Consider the following 18,861-nt stretch of genomic DNA (forward strand, 5'->3'; position numbering starts at 1 on the left):
AGGTGGTAGTCATTGTCTCTGATTGGGAGCCATATTTAGGTAGCCTGTTTTGTGTTGGGTTTTGTGGGTGATTGTTCCTTTCTCTGTGTTTGCACCAGATAGGGCTGTTTTGGTTTTTCACATTTCTTGTTTTGTTAGTCTAATCATGTATAGTTTCTTGATTAAAGAACCATGAATAATAACCACGCTGCGTTTTGGTCCGCCTCTCCTTCGACTCAAGAAAACCGTTACAGGTTAACTGATTTTTGTCCTCTGGCGTCCTTGGCTAGACAGAGGGAATCTGGAAGAACATCAAGGAATCTTTGTGTTGTCTGTGAATTTATAGCATGACTTTTGATGTTCCTTGGTTGGGGTCTTAGCAGATTATTTGTTGCAATTGCAAACGTAATAAAATGGTGGTCCGATAGTCCAGGATTATGAGGAAAAACATTAAGATCCACAACATATATTCCATGGGACAAAACTAGGTCCAGAGTATGACTGTGACAGTGAGTGGGTCCAGAGACATGTTGGACAAAACCCACTGAGTCGATGATGGCTCCGAAAGCCTTTTGGAGTGGGTCTGTGGACTTTTCCATGTGAATATTAAAGTCACCAAAGACTTATACTGATCATTGTTTTCACGGTGTTTGCATTGGTGCTAGCTAGGTACCAAGCTAAAGCTAGCTAGCTACCCCAGAAATTGCTAATAACATCAGTATGAAAGATATTTGCATTTTTTTTTTCCTGCTTGTTTGATCCTGATCTTATATCAAAAGCTTACACCAACGTTTTCCCATTCGGTCGAACAAATAATGGCTTATTACCAACGCGGTATTGTAAACACATCGTTCGTGGCCGCCGTATGCTTGTTTGCAGACTTTGTACAGCTTTGACAGTGCTACTGATAGTAATGACAGCACTTAGCTTGCAAGTGCAAATTCAGCACACACAACATTCGATAATATAATTGTGTTATTTGACGTGCCAAATTAAAAGCTTATTTGACGTGTATCTTTTTTGACACGCAAAGACCCAAAAGGCGTTCCATACTGGAGAGGCAATGTAGTCACACCCGATGGTCACAGTCACACCTGGCAACGGTGCCATGCCGAAGACAACCTGATGGAGAGGGCTCCCCTGACAGGAGGAAGCCCGGGATCTGGTCTTCTGTTGCATAAGTCCAAGAAGACTGTATATTCTGCTCAATATGGGCAACATGAGCGTCCTGTACTCCGTATGACATCTGCGGCAACGTCCACTGCGCTGCAACTCCCTGGGATCCAAACGTATAAGAACAATCCACATGCTGGGTTGTTGGGGATGCAGCCCCATCTGGTGCTGAGTAATATCCCACAGATGGAGGAAAGGGGCCACAGGGTCCATGCTGCATCGTAGGCAGGCGTGGCTCCAGAGAGGGGGTATAATCCACATCGTAGTAGTTCACTGGATACCCCGGAGCCATACTCCACTGCACTGCAGGGGGGCAGTGTGGAAAATACATTGTGTGGTCTCTGTGGGCCTCCATACTGAAGTGGTGTCAGCAAAGTCACACATTTGTCTCTAAGGACAATGAAAGAGAGCGACCTGGCTCTATGTATTTTCCTGGTTTGTGACTCACTGACACCTAATAATTCCCACCTCAAAGTTGTGTCTCAAACAGACCGTTTCCTCATTGAACATGTTGTCATGTTGGCTCATTGGCTGAGCTGGCCAATCAGCAGTCAACTCACATGAATATTTTTACTGACCGGTATGCACCCACACCATTCTATTGTTGGGGTGCGTACGCCCACACTGTTCCAGCACAGAAGAGCTGCTTTTTAACATACTTAATTAAAACAATTTGTAAGGGAAACTATTTCACTTTGAGACATTTTATTTGAGGCTTTCATCCATCAAAAACAGATCTTACATTGTGAGTTAAACTCACTGCAGAAGTCTGTAATATGTTTCAGTCTTACAATACAGGATATATATTTGTAAGTGAATGTATTGACATGTTTTTAATGGACTGTTAAATAAGGTTGTCTAGACTTAAAGGCTGCTTTCCCTGTAGGTATACGCGCTCAGCCTGACACCTCGTTAAGGTGCTAAGGGAGGATTTCCTTTATAACACTCAATCCAAATACAATTTGTACATTTTAAAAATATTTTCTAGGAACCCATTCACTTCCTTTCCTGGTTTGGTAATAGTATTGGCTGTAAATTGGTAGTGTATCAGGTTACATATGGACATTATGTGTAGACTGAATCTTTATTTTATTTATTTCACCTTTATTTAACCAGGTAGGCTAGTTGAGAACACCTTTATTTAACCAGGTAGGCTAGTTGAGAACACCTTTATTTAACCAGGTAGGCCAGCTGAGAACACCTTTATTTAACCCGGTAGGCTAGTTGAGAACACCTTTATTTAACCAGGTAGGCTAGTTGAGAACACCTTTATTTAACCAGGTAGGCAAGTTGAGAACACCTTTATTTAACCAGGTAGGCTAGTTGAGAACACCTTTATTTAACCAGGTAGGCTAGTTGAGAACACCTTTATTTAACCAGGTAGGCTAGTTGAGAACACCTTTATTTAACCAGGTAGGCTAGTTGAGAACACCTTTATTTAACCAGGTAGGCTAGTTGAGAACACCTTTATTTAACCAGGTAGGCTAGTTGAGAACACCTTTATTTAACCAGGTAGGCTAGTTGAGAACACCTTTATTTAACCAGGTAGGCTAGTTGAGAACACCTTTATGTAACCAGGTAGGCCAGTTGAGAACACCTTTATTTAACCCGGTAGGCCAGTTGAGAACACCTTTATTTAACCAGGTAGGCTAGCTGAGAACACCTTTATTTAACCAGGTAGGCCAGTTGAGAACACCTTTATTTAACCAGGTAGGCTAGTTGAGAACACCTTTATTTAACCAGGTAGGCTAGTTGAGAACACCTTTATTTAACCAGGTAGGCTAGTTGAGAACACCTTTATTTAACCAGGTAGGCTAGTTGAGAACACCTTTATTTAAACAGGTAGGCTAGTTGAGAACACCTTTATTTAACCAGGTAGGCTAGTTGAGAACACCTTTATTTAACCAGGTAGGCTAGTTGAGAACACCTTTATTTAACCAGGTAGGCTAGTTGAGAACACCTTTATTTAACCAGGTAGGCTAGTTGAGAACACCTTTATTTAACCAGGTAGGCTAGTTGAGAACACCTTTATTTAACCAGGTAGGCAAGTTGAGAACACCTTTATTTAACCAGGTAGGCTAGTTGAGAACACCTTTATTTAACCAGGTAGGATAGTTGAGAACACCTTTATTTAACCAGGTAGGCAAGTTGAGAACACCTTTATTTAACCAGGTAGGCTAGTTGAGAACACCTTTATTTAACCAGGTAGGCAAGTTGAGAACACCTTTATTTAACCAGGTAGGCTAGTTGAGAACACCTTTATTTAACCAGGTAGGCTAGTTGAGAACACCTTTATTTAACCAGGTAGGCTAGTTGAGAACACCTTTATTTAACCAGGTAGGCTAGTTGAGAACACCTTTATTTAACCAGGTAGGTTAGTTGAGAACACCTTTATTTAACCAGGTAGGCTAGTTGAGAACACCTTTATTTAACCAGGTAGGCTAGTTGAGAACACCTTTATTTAAACAGGTAGGCCAGTTGAGAACACCTTTATTTAACCAGGTAGGCTAGTTGAGAACACCTTTATTTAACCAGGTAGGCTAGTTGAGAACACCTTTATTTAACCAGGTAGGCAAGTTGAGAACACCTTTATTTAACCAGGTAGGCTAGTTGAGAACACCTTTATTTAACCAGGTAGGCTAGTTGAGAACACCTTTATTTAACCAGGTAGGCTAGTTGAGAACACCTTTATTTAACCAGGTAGGCTAGTTGAGAACACCTTTATTTAACCAGGTAGGCTAGTTGAGAACACCTTTATTTAACCAGGTAGGCAAGTTGAGAACACCTTTATTTAACCAGGTAGGCTAGTTGAGAACACCTTTATTTAACCAGGTAGGCTAGTTGAGAACACCTTTATTTAACCAGGTAGGCAAGTTGAGAACACCTTTATTTAACCAGGTAGGCTAGTTGAGAACACCTTTATTTAACCAGGTAGGCAAGTTGAGAACACCTTTATTTAACCAGGTAGGCTAGTTGAGAACACCTTTATTTAACCAGGTAGGCTAGTTGAGAACACCTTTATTTAACCAGGTAGGCTAGTTGAGAACACCTTTATTTAACCAGGTAGGCTAGTTGAGAACACCTTTATTTAACCAGGTAGGTTAGTTGAGAACACCTTTATTTAACCAGGTAGGCTAGTTGAGAACACCTTTATTTAACCAGGTAGGCTAGTTGAGAACACCTTTATTTAAACAGGTAGGCCAGTTGAGAACACCTTTATTTAACCCGGTAGGCTAGTTGAGAACACCTTTATTTAACCAGGTAGGCTAGTTGAGAACACCTTTATTTAACCAGGTAGGCTAGTTGAGAACACCTTTATTTAACCAGGTAGGCTAGTTGAGAACACCTTTATTTAACCAGGTAGGCTAGTTGAGAACACCTTTATTTAACCAGGTAGGCTAGTTGAGAACACCTTTATTTAACCAGGTAGGCTAGTTGAGAACACCTTTATTTAACCAGGTAGGCTAGTTGAGAACACCTTTATTTAACCAGGTAGGCAAGTTGAGAACACCTTTATTTAACCAGGTAGGCTAGTTGAGAACACCTTTATTTAACCAGGTAGGCTAGTTGAGAACACCTTTATTTAACCAGGTAGGCTAGTTGAGAACACCTTTATTTAACCAGGTAGGCAAGTTGAGAACACCTTTATTTAACCAGGTAGGCTAGTTGAGAACACCTTTATTTAACCAGGTAGGCAAGTTGAGAACACCTTTATTTAACCAGGTAGGCTAGTTGAGAACACCTTTATTTAACCCGGTAGGCTAGTTGAGAACACCTTTATTTAACCAGGTAGGCTAGTTGAGAACACCTTTATTTAACCAGGTAGGCTAGTTGAGAACACCTTTATTTAACCAGGTAGGCTAGTTGAGAACACCTTTATTTAACCAGGTAGGCTAGTTGAGAACACCTTTATTTAACCAGGTAGGCTAGTTGAGAACACCTTTATTTAACCAGGTAGGCTAGTTGAGAACACCTTTATTTAACCAGGGAGGCCAGTTGAGAACACATTTATTTAACCAGGTAAGCTAGTTGAGAACACCTTTATTTAACCAGGTAGGCTAGTTGAGAACACCTTTATTTAACCAGGTAGGCCAGTTGAGAACACCTTTATTTAACCAGGTAGGCTAGTTGAGAACACCTTTATTTAACCAGGTAGGCTAGTTGAGAACACCTTTATTTAACCAGGTAGGCTAGTTGAGAACACCTTTATTTAACCAGGTAGGCTAGTTGAGAACACCTTTATTTAACCAGGTAGGCTAGTTGAGAACACCTTTATTTAACTTGGTAGGCTTGTTGAGAACACCTTTATTTAACCAGGTAGGCTAGTTGAGAACACCTTTATTTAACCAGGTAGGCTAGTTGAGAACACCTTTATTTAACCAGGTAGGCTAGTTGAGAACACCTTTATTTAACCAGGTAGGCCAGTTGAGAACACCTTTATTTAACCAGGTAGGCTAGTTGAGAACACCTTTATTTAACCAGGTAGGCTAGTTGAGAACACCTTTATTTAACCAGGTAGGCTAGTTGAGAACAAGTTCTCATTTGCCACTGCAACCTGGCCAAGAAAAAGCAAAGCAGTTTGACACATACAACAACACAGAGTTACACATGGAATAAACAAACATACAGTCAATAATGCAATAGAAAATCTATACACAGCATGTGCAAATGAGGTAGGATAAGAGAGGTAAGGTAATAAATAGGCTATGGTGGCAAATTAATTACAATATAGCAATTAAACACTGGGATGGTAGGATGTGCAGAAGATGAATGTGCAAGTTGAGATACTGGGGTGCAAAGGAGCAAGATAAATAAATACAGTATGGGGATGAGTTAGATTGGATGGGCTATTTACAGATGAGCTATGTACAGGTGCAGTGATCTGTGAGCTGCTCTGACAGCTGGTGCTTAAAGCTAGTGAGGGAGATATCAGTCTCCAGCTTTAGTGATTTTTGCAGTTCATTCCAGTCATTGGCAGCAGAGAACTAGAAGGAAAGTCGGCCAAGAAAGAATTGGCTTTGGGGGTGACCAGTGAAATATACCTGCTGGAGCGCGTGCTGTGGGTGGGTGCTGAGATAAGGTGGAGCTTTACCTAGCAAAGACTTATAGATGACCTGGAGCCAGTGGGTTTGGCAACGGCTATGAAGCAAGGGCCAGCCAATGAGAGCATACAGGTCGCAGTGGTGGGTAGTATATGGGGCTTTGGTGACAAAACAGATGGCACTTAGTTAATTAAAGCTAAAATTTTAAAAAGCATAACTTCAATATCAGAAGGAAGTAATGGCATTAGGCCATACCATTGCATTATCATATTAAATATACAATACATAATATATGGGCTGCGTTAGCACAATAGAAAAACAAATCTCACTAATTATTCTTTTGGCTGATCAGATCAGTTCTTTTGACAAGGATTGGATCAGAATTGGGCTTCCTGTGTAAACGTAGCCATGGTGGCACTGAATGGCCTGAGGTGTTTCTGTCTGCTTCAGGTGGTGGAGGTGGTGAAGGACATGGTGGTGGAGGAGGATGTGGTAGTGGAGGAGGAGGTTGTGCAGGTGGAGGTGGTGGAGAAGGAGGAAGTGGAGGACTTGGTGGAGGATGACGTGGTGTAAGAGGAAGTGATGATGGTGGTGTAAGAGAAGGTGATGGTGGAGGAGATTCACATGCTTTACCCTCTGACCTTAAATCCCATGGTAAAGCCTTGTTCTGTCATCTACTGACTATCACCATGTTATTACCACTTTATTCTAGGCTGTCATGTTAAGTGCTACGAGGAGTTTCATTTAAACAATCTGTTTTTACTGACCTCTTAACATCCCCTGTCTATCAGATGCTCCTTTGTCTGCACATGCAGGTTCCTCTTTAGATACCAGTATTGCAGGTAAAATTACTTATTTATATTTTGAATTATCACACAATTAGCTTAATTAATCAAGATGTATAATGATTGAAGTGATGTGTATATTGAATCTGATAAATTATTTTGTCTTATCTACTGGAATTTTTAAAGCTGTCTTGCATTAACTTCCGCTACCTGACCCAGTCTCAGGGATGGCTAACTCTGGAGATCTCTTTGATCTCCACTGAGTTGGGTAAATCAGATTTTCACTAAATCAGCTTTTCACTTTCATAAATACACCCAGTCATTACAAAAAATACAGGCTTCCTTCCTAACTCAGTTGTTGGAGAGGAAGGAAACCGCTCAGGGAGTTTAAAGGCTGTGATATGAGAAAACTGAGGATGGATCAACAACATTGTAGTTACTCCACAATACTAGCCTAAATGACAGTGAAAAGGACTCCTGTACAGAATAAAAAATATTCCAAAACACGTATCTTGTTTGCAACAAGGCACTAAAGTAAAACTGCGAAAAAATACAAAGTGCTATATTTGGGGTCAATCCAACATCACTGAGTACCACTCATACCACTCATACCACTTCATATTTTCAAGCATGGTGGTGGCTGCATCATGTTATGAGTGTGCTTTTCATCGACGAGGACTAGGGAGTTTTTTTTTATGAAAAGAAAGGAATAGAGCTAAGCACAGGCAAAATCCTAGAGGAAAACATGGTTCAGTCTACTTTCTAACAGACACTGGGAGACAATTCACCTTTCAGCAGGACAATAACCACGGCCAAAATTTGGAGTCCAATATACACTGGAGTTGCTTACCAATACAGCATTGAATGTGCCTGACTGTCCGAGTTACAGTTTTGACTTAAATCTAATAGAAAATATATGGCAAGACCTGAAAGTGGTTGTCTAGCAACGCTCAACAACCATTTTGACAGAGCTTGACATTTTTTTAAAAGATTAATGGGCAAATGTTGCTCAATCCAGGTGTGTAAACTTCTAATCACTGCCAAAGGTGCTTCTACAAAGTATTTACTCAGGGCTGTGAATACTTATATAAATGAGATTTTTCTGCATTTAATAAATTTCAATAATTTCAATAAATTTGCAAAGATTTTGAAAAACATGTTTTCACTTTGTCATTATGGTATATTGTGCGTAGATGGGTGAAATGTAAAAAATATATATATTTTGAATTCAGGCTGTAACACAAAATGTGTAATAAGTCAGCTGTGTGTACGGCTGCATTCACATAGGCTTTGTAATAGGTGAATTACCTTATCTATCTTGTAGCCTATATTCATTACCAAAACAGCCTTGCTTTAGTGTATAGGGCACTGTCCATTGTGCTGATACAGCAAAGTGAAGATATGAAAAAAAAGATTGCGCCAACTTGTCACTTCAAAAGCACAGTCAATGGTCTCGGAGTGTCGGCATTTGAACTTGAACTAGGTCTGTTGTGGTATAGCATAAAATAAGCACAATTCAATATAAATCCAAAGCAAGAACCCCTCAAAATTGTGCTGCATCACTGATTTCAACTGCCCCCTTAGTCACTTTATCCTGGCGGCGGATCTGCTATGGATTCCCTTGGTGTAAGTTCTCACCTGGACTATACAGGTGAGTGTTCTCACCTGGACTATACAGGTGAGTGTTCTCACCTGGACTATACAGGTGAGTGTTCTCACCTGGACTATACAGGAGAGTGTTCTCACCTGGACTATACAGGTGAGTGTTCTCCCCTGGACCATACAGGTGAGTGTTCTCACCTGGACTATACAGGTGAGTGTTCTCCCCTGGACTATACAGGTGAGTGTTCTCACCTGGACTATACAGGTGAGTGTTCTCACCTGGACTATACAGGTGAGTGTTCTCACCTGGACTATACAGGTGAGTGTTCTCACCTGGACTATACAGGTGAGTGTTCTCCCCTGGACCATACAGGTGAGTGTTCTCACCTGGACTATACAGGTGAGTGTTCTCCCCTGGACTATACAGGTGAGTGTTCTCACCTGGACTATACAGGTGAGTGTTCTCCCCTAGACTATACAGGTGAGTGTTCTCACCTGGACTATACAGGTGAGTGTTCTCACCTGGACTATACAGGTGAGTGTCCAGGTGATGGTGCTATGTTTCACACCTGTCTGGTATATTCAGTTGCTTCTCCATAATTTCTTCCCTTAATTGCGTATTCTCATTCAGGTATTATCGAGGCACAACTTCCTCATTGCTGTAATAGGTGAGTGTTTGTGTGAACTTATTGACTTTTCTTTTAAGGTGCTTAAAGTTGGTTCTTCATCAACTGTCTGTCGTTCCAGGTAGTGTGGAGGATCTTTATGGTCCTGACATCCATATTGACATCTCAGGTGGGTTTGTCGTAATAGCCTTTCTGTGTCTGCTGACCACCCATAAGTAACACTGATGGAGGTTACTATAAAGGATCTGTTTTTCTTTGTTCAATCAGAAACATCTAACCAACTCTGTTCTATTAATAGATGACACTGGAATGACTTCTCAATTAGATTCAAGAGGTACAGTTGAAATGACATGGAAACAACGTTGATTCAACCAGTTTTTGCCCAATGGGATTTCAGTAACGGGTGCAAAAAATCTAACTAACTCATTGGATTAGTTTAGAAAAATATATGTCATGTATCTTTGTCTAAAATATAAATACCCCAAAAAATGACTTAAGTATTTTTACCTAGTTACTTTACATCACTGTGCATTTGTTAGTTAACTTAGAACAAATGTTTATGTCTAATTAGTTGGCTGTGTAATAAATAACAAAACAATTGAAATACATATGTAGCTTCCAGACAATGTCTACACACCAAGTCTAGAGTCTCATCATTCAGAACGGAGTTGATAGCCCATAGCGTTCCAAAGTTAAAGCTAAAAGAGTGATGGACTATACAGGTGAGCACCCATATCGCCTAAATCAGGTATGTAAGATTAGCTATGACTATAATTGTGTGAGATTTTTAGAATATATGATATTTTGAGGAATTTAAACAATTTATCATTTATTTAGGGTCTAAAATTACCCTGTTGGTGCTTTTAGGGTTTAAAAAAAACAGTCTAGGGATGAAAATTCCCAGAAAGTCTATCTGTCAGAGTAGGCATAATGTGTCCTAGTATTTCCAAAATGTTAGCCTGCTGGTGAACATGGCCTCGTCTTTCATCACGACAACATGACAGGTGGGTCCTACCAACAGGTGTAGGATCTTCATTTTGCCTATATTGTCACAGCAAAAATAATCCTGCAGCAACAGGATATGAATTTTTAGTCCATAATGTTGCTTGATCGGTGGTTAGGCTGGCCAAAAAGTAGGCTACATTAAAAGTGAAATACTGTTAATATAACCGTGTTTTAGTGTTTTTATGTAAAACACAAAGCTCATTTGGGATTTCCCGCGGTGTAGGAAAATGATCAGCAGCAAAAGAGTGATCAAATTAAGATCTGTAGGGTTGCAAAATTACGGCAAATTTACCAAAATCCCCTGGTCTTCCTGATTCTGGGAATCTTTGAATAGGGGTTTCTGGATAAACGGAATTTGGGGAATGTTACTGGAATTTTGTAACCCTAGTCCGACAATAATGGAATCAATGATGCAAGGTGTCCTAGGGATTAGAGGGATCACTTTTTACAATGTACTGTAGTTGTACTAGATTTTGCAAAATACAACATTGTTTAGGCTATATTTAATGTGCAACGTTCATTTATGTTCATTTCACGACTCCGTGTGTGAAGCGACGATGATGCGCCACAGTTTGGGGGTTCGCGCAGTAGGCTACGCTAATTTTGCGGTATATCAGTTTTTAGAGCATAATTATGACTTTCACACTATCGGCCCTCAAATAGATACTAAAGGTAAACCACCGCCTTGAAACCTTGAGATTACAGTGAGCTTTTAGCAAAGGCCAAGACTGTGGATCCGTCGGTAATCCCCCCTCCCTTGGAGCTCCTGGAAATATCTGTATCATGTATTTCTTTACTTTACTTTATGCAAAAAAAATTGTGGTCACTGTAATAGGAATTTTCAAGGTGAATAAAAGAAAAGTTGCAAATAGTAAATCAAAATTAATCTGGTTTAATACAATTAAATCAATGTGGTTTATTACAAGTTGCAACAGGGAGACAGCGTCCAGCATGAGAAAATGTCTAACTCGCCTTCTCTAAGCAGGGCCTTATATTTTATTATTCCATAAACACCCCGAGAGTCTTGTAGGAAGTCACAACATCAGCTGCTACAGAATTACACAGGGTCACAGAATATAATAACAATCAGTGTCCTTGGTTCTTGTTCCTGCAGTCTGGCGTCTGGCGTCAACCACTATCAACAGACATGAGAACAATCCATAACATTCAGTATCAAGTCTAGTGACCATCAACCCATACACAAATGAGTGTCTCAAAGTAAACTGGAAATCATGTGTATTACAGAAAGGGGAATCTATTAAACTAAATAAAGCGAGTATTGCACTCTATATATAAACTCCCAGTAATTTATTGGGTAAACCTGAAGGCACAGTGATGCCGAAACATTGGTGTTTTACCCAATAAATTACTGGGAGTTTATATATATATAGAGAGAGAGAGAGTGTGTGACTCTCTTTATTTATTTTTATAGCTTCCAGTTTATTAGAATCAGGGGGTAGATTCAGATCAGAGGGGGACGGGGTTTGTGTGTAAGCTATGAGTGTGTGTGAGGGGCTGAGGGTTTTTAAAGGGAGATATGGGGGTAGATTCAGATCAGAGGGGGACGGGGTTAGTGTGTAAGCTATGAGTGTGTGTGAGGGTCTGAGGGTTTTTAAAGGGAGATATGGGGGTAGATTCAGATCACAGGGGACTTTAGAACATGAGCTGTTTGAAAACACAAAAGTGTGAGAGCCTCACGCTCAACCCTGTTTTAAACTAGTTTAATGCTAGCTGTTCCTCTGCAACGCCTCTGCCAATCTTTCTGTCTCTCAGTGTGTCTCTGTGGCCCCCTAGGAGCAGAGGGAGGGGTGAACGTATAAAACCTCTTGGGCTCCCTCCAGCCAGACTGTAGACTTACTGGAAACTATAGACACCTGAGTGTCGCCCCACTGGCTAAACTATCCCGTCACAATGCTGTCACGGTAAGCGAACACTGACACAAGGGTTGCCACTTTTGGGTATTTATTTTTGACTTACATGTGTGTACGGGAAATTTTAAAATGACACAATCTATTTGACATATTTGGACACCTGTATTCTTGGGGGAAGTTTATTAGTCAGTCTATCTATAGAGTGAAACTAAAGATGTTTACAGCTGCTGGGGGTACTTCAATGATAGAGAGTGGTGAACAGTTGAATTCATTGTTTTTGTGTGTTTTTTGTGTGTGATCACAATAGGTTGGCAATGTGTGTGTCATTTTTATTATTTCAGATTTCCTTTTTTCTTGTTCAATCCTAAACTTCAATAACAATAACTTTACAACTGATGTCAATGTTGATACTGGTACAAGATAAAGTGATGGGACTCTAAATAGTCTTTAAAAAGATTTAGGGAATTTGGGAAAATGCTCAAGTCTTGGTCAAAATGTTTAATAAACATCCTTTGTTTTTGACTTTTCATTATATTACAAAGATGAGTTGTATAATGTACCAACTTTTCATTGATAATTCATTATCCATAATATATCTTGAACATAAGAACATCCATAAGATACTTGGCATTGCTGCAAGTTACACATATTCTTATTATAATGTAATGAGCAGGAAAAACACGATTGTCCATTTTACTTAGTCCTATTTGCTTTGCATTTTCCACTACCACTAACTACCCTAAGATGCTTTCTAGGAGAAGTCATTATCTCTGTTTGACAAAATTACGGTTCTCTTTCAAATAATCGTTTGGTGTCTCACAACGGAAATTTGCTGAATAAGCTATTCACTACGGAAGATCCAATCACACGACATCTGTAGTAGGCAGACAAGTCGCGTGGCCAATGAGGAGTGGAGCCTCCTCAACAAAAGGTGCCACAGTAAAAGTATAAAAAATAAAGTCAAAATAAAACAGAACAAAAAGTATGTTTGAATGACACCGAGGGGCAGTGTTTTTACAGCTAATGCCGGTTTGCCTGAGGCAGATGCCTTGCAGGTGTTTGTGCATATACACAGGTAAATAGTTCCATACATGCACTCAAACATATTCAATTGGCCTTGCTGTTATGATTTTTGTTGTCCTTGATGTGTTTTGCATTGTTTTCTGTTTTTCTTAGTCTTTTTTTCCTCTTTTGTTAATTTTCTTGGTTATTGGGGGGGGGGGGGATTATTTTATTTTAATCTTATTTTCTCGGATGGTTGAGGGGCAGCTCTTGGGGAACTGTGGGGGGGATCTGGGAGGGCTGGTGGCCTGGCGGTTGTGAGCTTGGGCCGGTGGCCGATGGATCGCTGGTCCGTGTCCCCGTTTTTTTACCTTGTGGGAGATCTGTCAACGTGCCCTTGAGCAGGGCGTTGACCCTGGTTGCCTCTGTGTGTCGCTCTGAATCGGAGTCTGTTAGATGACTAATATAATGTAGTTGTTGAGCGGCTTCACAGCAAGTATATTGTATGTTTTAGCCTATAGACAGAAACTAAAACAGGAAACCCCAGTGCTCAGGTCTGTCAGCTTCTATGTCAAGGCCATCAGACTGTTAAACAGCCATCACTAACATTAAGTAGCTGCTGCCTCAAATCTCTAGCTACTTTAATAATAAAAAATTGGATGTAATAAATGTATCACTAGTCACTTTAAACAATGCCACTTTATATAATGTTTACATACCATACATTACTCATCTCATATGTATATACTGTACTCTATACCATCTACTGCATCTTGCCTATGCCGTTCGGCCATCGCTCATCCATATATTTATATGTACATATTCTTATTCATTCCTTTACACTTGTGTGTAAAAGGTAGTTGTTGTGAAATTGTTAGATTATCTGTTAGATATTACTGCATGGTCGGAACTAGAAGCACAAGCATTTCGCTACACTCTCATTAACATCTGTTAACTATGTGTATGTGACCAATAAAATTTGATTTGATGTTTTAAATATAAAAAGGTGCCACGGTATTTGTCACTCTCTTTCTAGCAAAGATCATTACACTCTAAGCTCTCCTCAGCATGACTTGGTCCGTGTCTTCACCACGAGGTAATGCTACCGAACGTAGGACCTCAACCTCTATATATACAGTGGGGCAAAAAAGTATTTAGTCAGCCACCAATTGTGCAAGTTCTCCCACTTAAAAAGATGAGAGAGGCCTGTAATTTTCATCATAGGTACACTTCAACTATGACAGACAAAATGAGAAAAAAAATCCTGAAAATCAAATTGTAGGATTTTTAATGAATTTATTTGCAAATGATGGTGGAAAATAAGTATTTGGTCAATAACTAAAGTTTATCTCAATACTTTGTTATATACCCTTTGTTGGCAATGACAGAGGTCAAACATTTTCTGTAAGTCATCACAAGGTTTTCACACACTGTTGCTGGTATTTTGGCCCATTCCTCCATGCAGATCTCCTCTAGAGCAGTGATGTTTTGTTGCTGTTGCTGGGCAACACAGACTTTCACTCTCTATGGGGTTGAGATCTGGAGACTGGCAAGGCCACTCCAGGACCTTGAAATGCTTCTTACGAAGCCACTCCTTCGTTGCCCGGGCTGTGTGTTTGGGATCATTGTCATGCTGAATGACCCAGCCACGTTTCATCTTCAATGCCCTTGCTGATGGAAGGAGGTTTTCACTCAAAATCTCACGATACATGGCCCCATTCATTCTTTCTTTTACACGGATCAGTCGTCCTGGTCCCTTTGCAGAAAAACAGCCCCAAAGCATGATGTTTCCACCAGCATGCTTCACAGTAGGTATGGTGTTCTTTGGATGCAACTCAGCATTCTTTGTCCTCCAAACACGACGAGTTGAGTTTTTACCAAAAAGTTATATTTTGGTTTCATCTGACCATATGACATTTTCCCAATTTTCTTCTGGATCATCCAAATGCTCTCTAGCAAACTTCAGACGGGCCTGGACATGTACTGGCTTAAGCAGGGGGACACGTCTGGCACTGCAGGATTTGAGTCCCTAATAATTGCTCCCACAGTTGATTTCCTCAAACCAAGCTGCTTCCCTATTGCAGATTCAGTCTTCCCAGCCTGGTGCAGGTCTACAATTTTGTTTCTGGTGTCCTTTGACAGCTCTTTGGTCTTGGCTATAGTGGAGTTTGGAGTGTGACTGTTTGAGGTTGTGGACAGGTGTCTTTTATACTGATAACAAGTTCAAACAGGTGCCATTAGTACAGGTAACGAGTGGAGGACAGAGGAGCCTTTTAAAGAAGAAGTTACAGGCCTGTGAGAGCCAGAAATCTTGCTTGTTTGTAGGTGACCAAATACTTATTTTCCACCATAGTTTGCAAATAAATTCATTAAAAAATCCTACAATGTGATTTTCAGGATTTTTTTTCCTAATTTTGTCTGTCGTAGTTGAAGTGTACCTATGATGAAAATTACAGGCCTCTCATCTTTTTAAGTGGGTGAACTTGCACAAATGGTGGCTGACTAAATACTTTTTTGCCCCACTGTATATATATATATATATATATAAACTCAGCAAAAAAAGAAACATCCCTTTTTCAGGACCCTGTCTTTCAAAGATAATTCGTAAAAATCCAAATAACTTCACAGATCTTCATTGCAAAGCCGTTAAACACTGTTTCCCATGCTTGGTTCAATGAACCATAAACAATTAATGAACAGGCACCTGTGGAACGGTCGTTAAGACACTAACAGCTTACAGACAATTAAGGTCACAGTTATGAAAACTAAAGAGACACTAAAGAGGCCTTTCTACTGACTCTGAAAAACAACAAAATAAAGATGCACAGTGTCCCTGCTCATCTGTGTGAACGAGCCTTAGGCATGCTGCAAGGGGGCATGAGGACTGCAGATGTGTCCAGAGCAATAAATAGCCGTACTGTGAGACGCATCATCGGACTGAGCTTGTTGTCATTGCAGGCAATCTCAACGCTGTGTTTTACAGGGAAGACATCCTCCTCCCTCATGTGATACCCTTCCTGCAGGCTCATCCTGACATGACCCTCCAGCATGACAATGCCACCAGCCATATTGCTCGTTCTGTGCGTGATTTCCTGAAAGACAGGAATGTCAGTGTTCTGCCATGGCCAGCAAAGAGCCCGGATCTCAATCTCATTGAGCACGTCTGGGACCTGTTGGATCAGAGGGTGAGGGCTAGGGCCATTACCCCCAGAAATGTCCGGGAACTTACAGCCTTGGTGGAACGGTGGGGTAACATGTCACAGCAATAACTGGCAAATCTGGTGCAGTCCATGAGGAGGAGATAGATGCACTGCAGTACTTAATGCAGCTGGTGGCCACACCAGATACTGACTGTTACTTTTGTTTTTGACCCCCCTATGTTCAGGGACACCTTATTCCATTTCTGTTAGTCACATGTCTGTGGAACTTGTTCAGTTTATGTCTCAGTTGTTGAATCTTATGTTCATACACATATTTACACGTTAAGTTTTCTGAAAATAAACACAGTTGACAGTGAGAGGACGTTTATTTTTTTGCTGAGTAACTGTAATTGCTGTATTGTGAAGTGGAAACATCTAAGAGCAAAAACGGCTTATCCACAAAGTGGTAGGCCACACAAGCTCACAGAATGGGACCGCCGAGTGCTGAAGCTCGTAAAATTTGTCTGTCCTCAGTTGCAACACTCACTACCGAGTTCCGAACTGCCTCTGGAAGCAACATCAGCACAATAACTGTTCTTTGGGAGCTTAATGAAATAGGTTTCCATGGTCAAACAGCGGCACATAACCCTTAGATCACCATGCTTCACCATCTGGCAGTGCGACACAAGAATCTGGGTTTGGCGGATGCAAGGAGAAGGCTACCTGCCCGAATGCATACAGTCAACTGTAAAGTTTGGTGGAGGAGGAATAATGGTCTGGGGCTGTTTTTCATGGTTCGGGCTTGGCCTCTTAGTTCTAGTGAAGGGAAATCTTAATGCTACAGCATACAATGATATTCTAGACGATTCTGAGCTTCCAACTTTTTGGCAACAGTTTGGCAAAGCCCTTTCCTGTTTCAGCATGACAATGCCACCATGCACACAGTGTAAATGCTTTGTCGAGATCGGTATGGAAGAACTTGACTGGCATCCATAGAGCCCTGACCTCAACCCCATCGAAAACCTTTGAGATGAATTGGAACGCCAACTACGAGCCAGGCCTAATCGTCCAACATCAGTGCCTGACCTCACTAATGCTCTTGTGGCTGAATGGAAGCAAGTCCCCGCAGCAATGTTCCAATGTCTAGGGGAAAGCCTACCCAGAAGAGTAGAGGCGGTTTTAACAGCAAAGGGGGGGACCAACTCCATATTAATACCCATGATTTTAGAATGAGATGTTCGATGAGTAGGTGTCTACATACTTTTGGTCATGTAGTGTATACACTACTATTCAAAAGTTTGGGGTCACTTAGAAATGTCCCAGTTTTTGAAAGAAAAGCACATCTTTTGTCCATTAAAATAACATCAAATTGATCAGAAATACAGTGTAGACATTGTTAATGTTGTAAATGACTATTATAGTTGGAAATGGCAGATTCTTTATGGAATATCTACATAGACGTACAGAGGCCCATTATCAGCAACCATCACTCCTGTGTTCCAATGGCACGTTGTGTTAGATAATCCAAGTTTAGAGTGAGGAAGTGTCTCCATCATTTATGTCCAAGTGTTTACTTCATAGGCATGACGCTAAGGCAACTCTTTTCAGACTACAGATCGACCGATTATGATTTTTCGAAGCGATACCTGTTATTGGAGGACCCAAAATGTCGATACTGATTAATCGGCCAATTTTTATTTATTTATTTGTAATAATGACAATTACAACAATACTGAATGAACACTTATTTTAACTTAATATAATACATCAATAAAATCAATTTAGCCTCAAGTAAATAATGAAAAATTTTAAATTTGGTTTAAATAATGCAAAAACAAAGTGTTGGAGAAGATAGTAAAAGTGCAATATGTGCCATGTAAGAAAGCTAACGTTTCAGTTCCTTGCTCAGAACATGAGAACATATGAAAACTGGTGGTTCCTTTTAACATTAGTCTTCAATATTCCCAGGTAAGAAGTTTTAGGTTGTAGTTATTATAGGAATTATAGGACTATTTCCCTCTATACCATTTCTATTTCATTAACCTTTGACTATTGGATGTTCTTATAGGCACTTTAGTATTGCCAGTGTAACAGTATAGCTTCGGTCCCTCTCCTCGCTCCTCCCTGGGCTCGAACCAGCAACACAACGACAACAGCCACCCTCGAAGCAGCGTTACCCATGCAGAGCAAGGGAACAACCACTGCAAGGCTCAGAGCGAGTGACGTTTGAAACGCTATTAACTCGCGCTAACTAGCTAACTATTTAATTTCGGTTACACAAGCCTCATCTCGGGAGTTGATAGGCTTGAAGTCATAAACAGCGCAATGCTTGACGCACAATGAAGAGCTGCTGGAAAAACGCACGAAAGTGCTGTTTGAATGAATGCTTGCTGCTGCTTCTGCCTACCACCACTCAGTCAGATACTTAGAAACTTGTATGCTCAGTCAGATTATATGCAATGCAGGACACGCTAGATAATATCTAGTAATATCATCAACCATGTGTAGTTAACTAGTGATTATGATTAAATAAAGGTATATAAAGGTATATTAAATAAAGGTATATCAAAAATCGGCGCCCAAAAATACAGATTTCCGATTGTTATGAAAACTTGAAATCAGCCCTAATTATTCGG

The sequence above is a fragment of the Oncorhynchus clarkii genome, chromosome 18 (genome assembly GCF_045791955.1).
Source record: "Oncorhynchus clarkii lewisi isolate Uvic-CL-2024 chromosome 18, UVic_Ocla_1.0, whole genome shotgun sequence".
Lineage (NCBI taxonomy): Eukaryota > Metazoa > Chordata > Actinopteri > Salmoniformes > Salmonidae > Oncorhynchus > Oncorhynchus clarkii.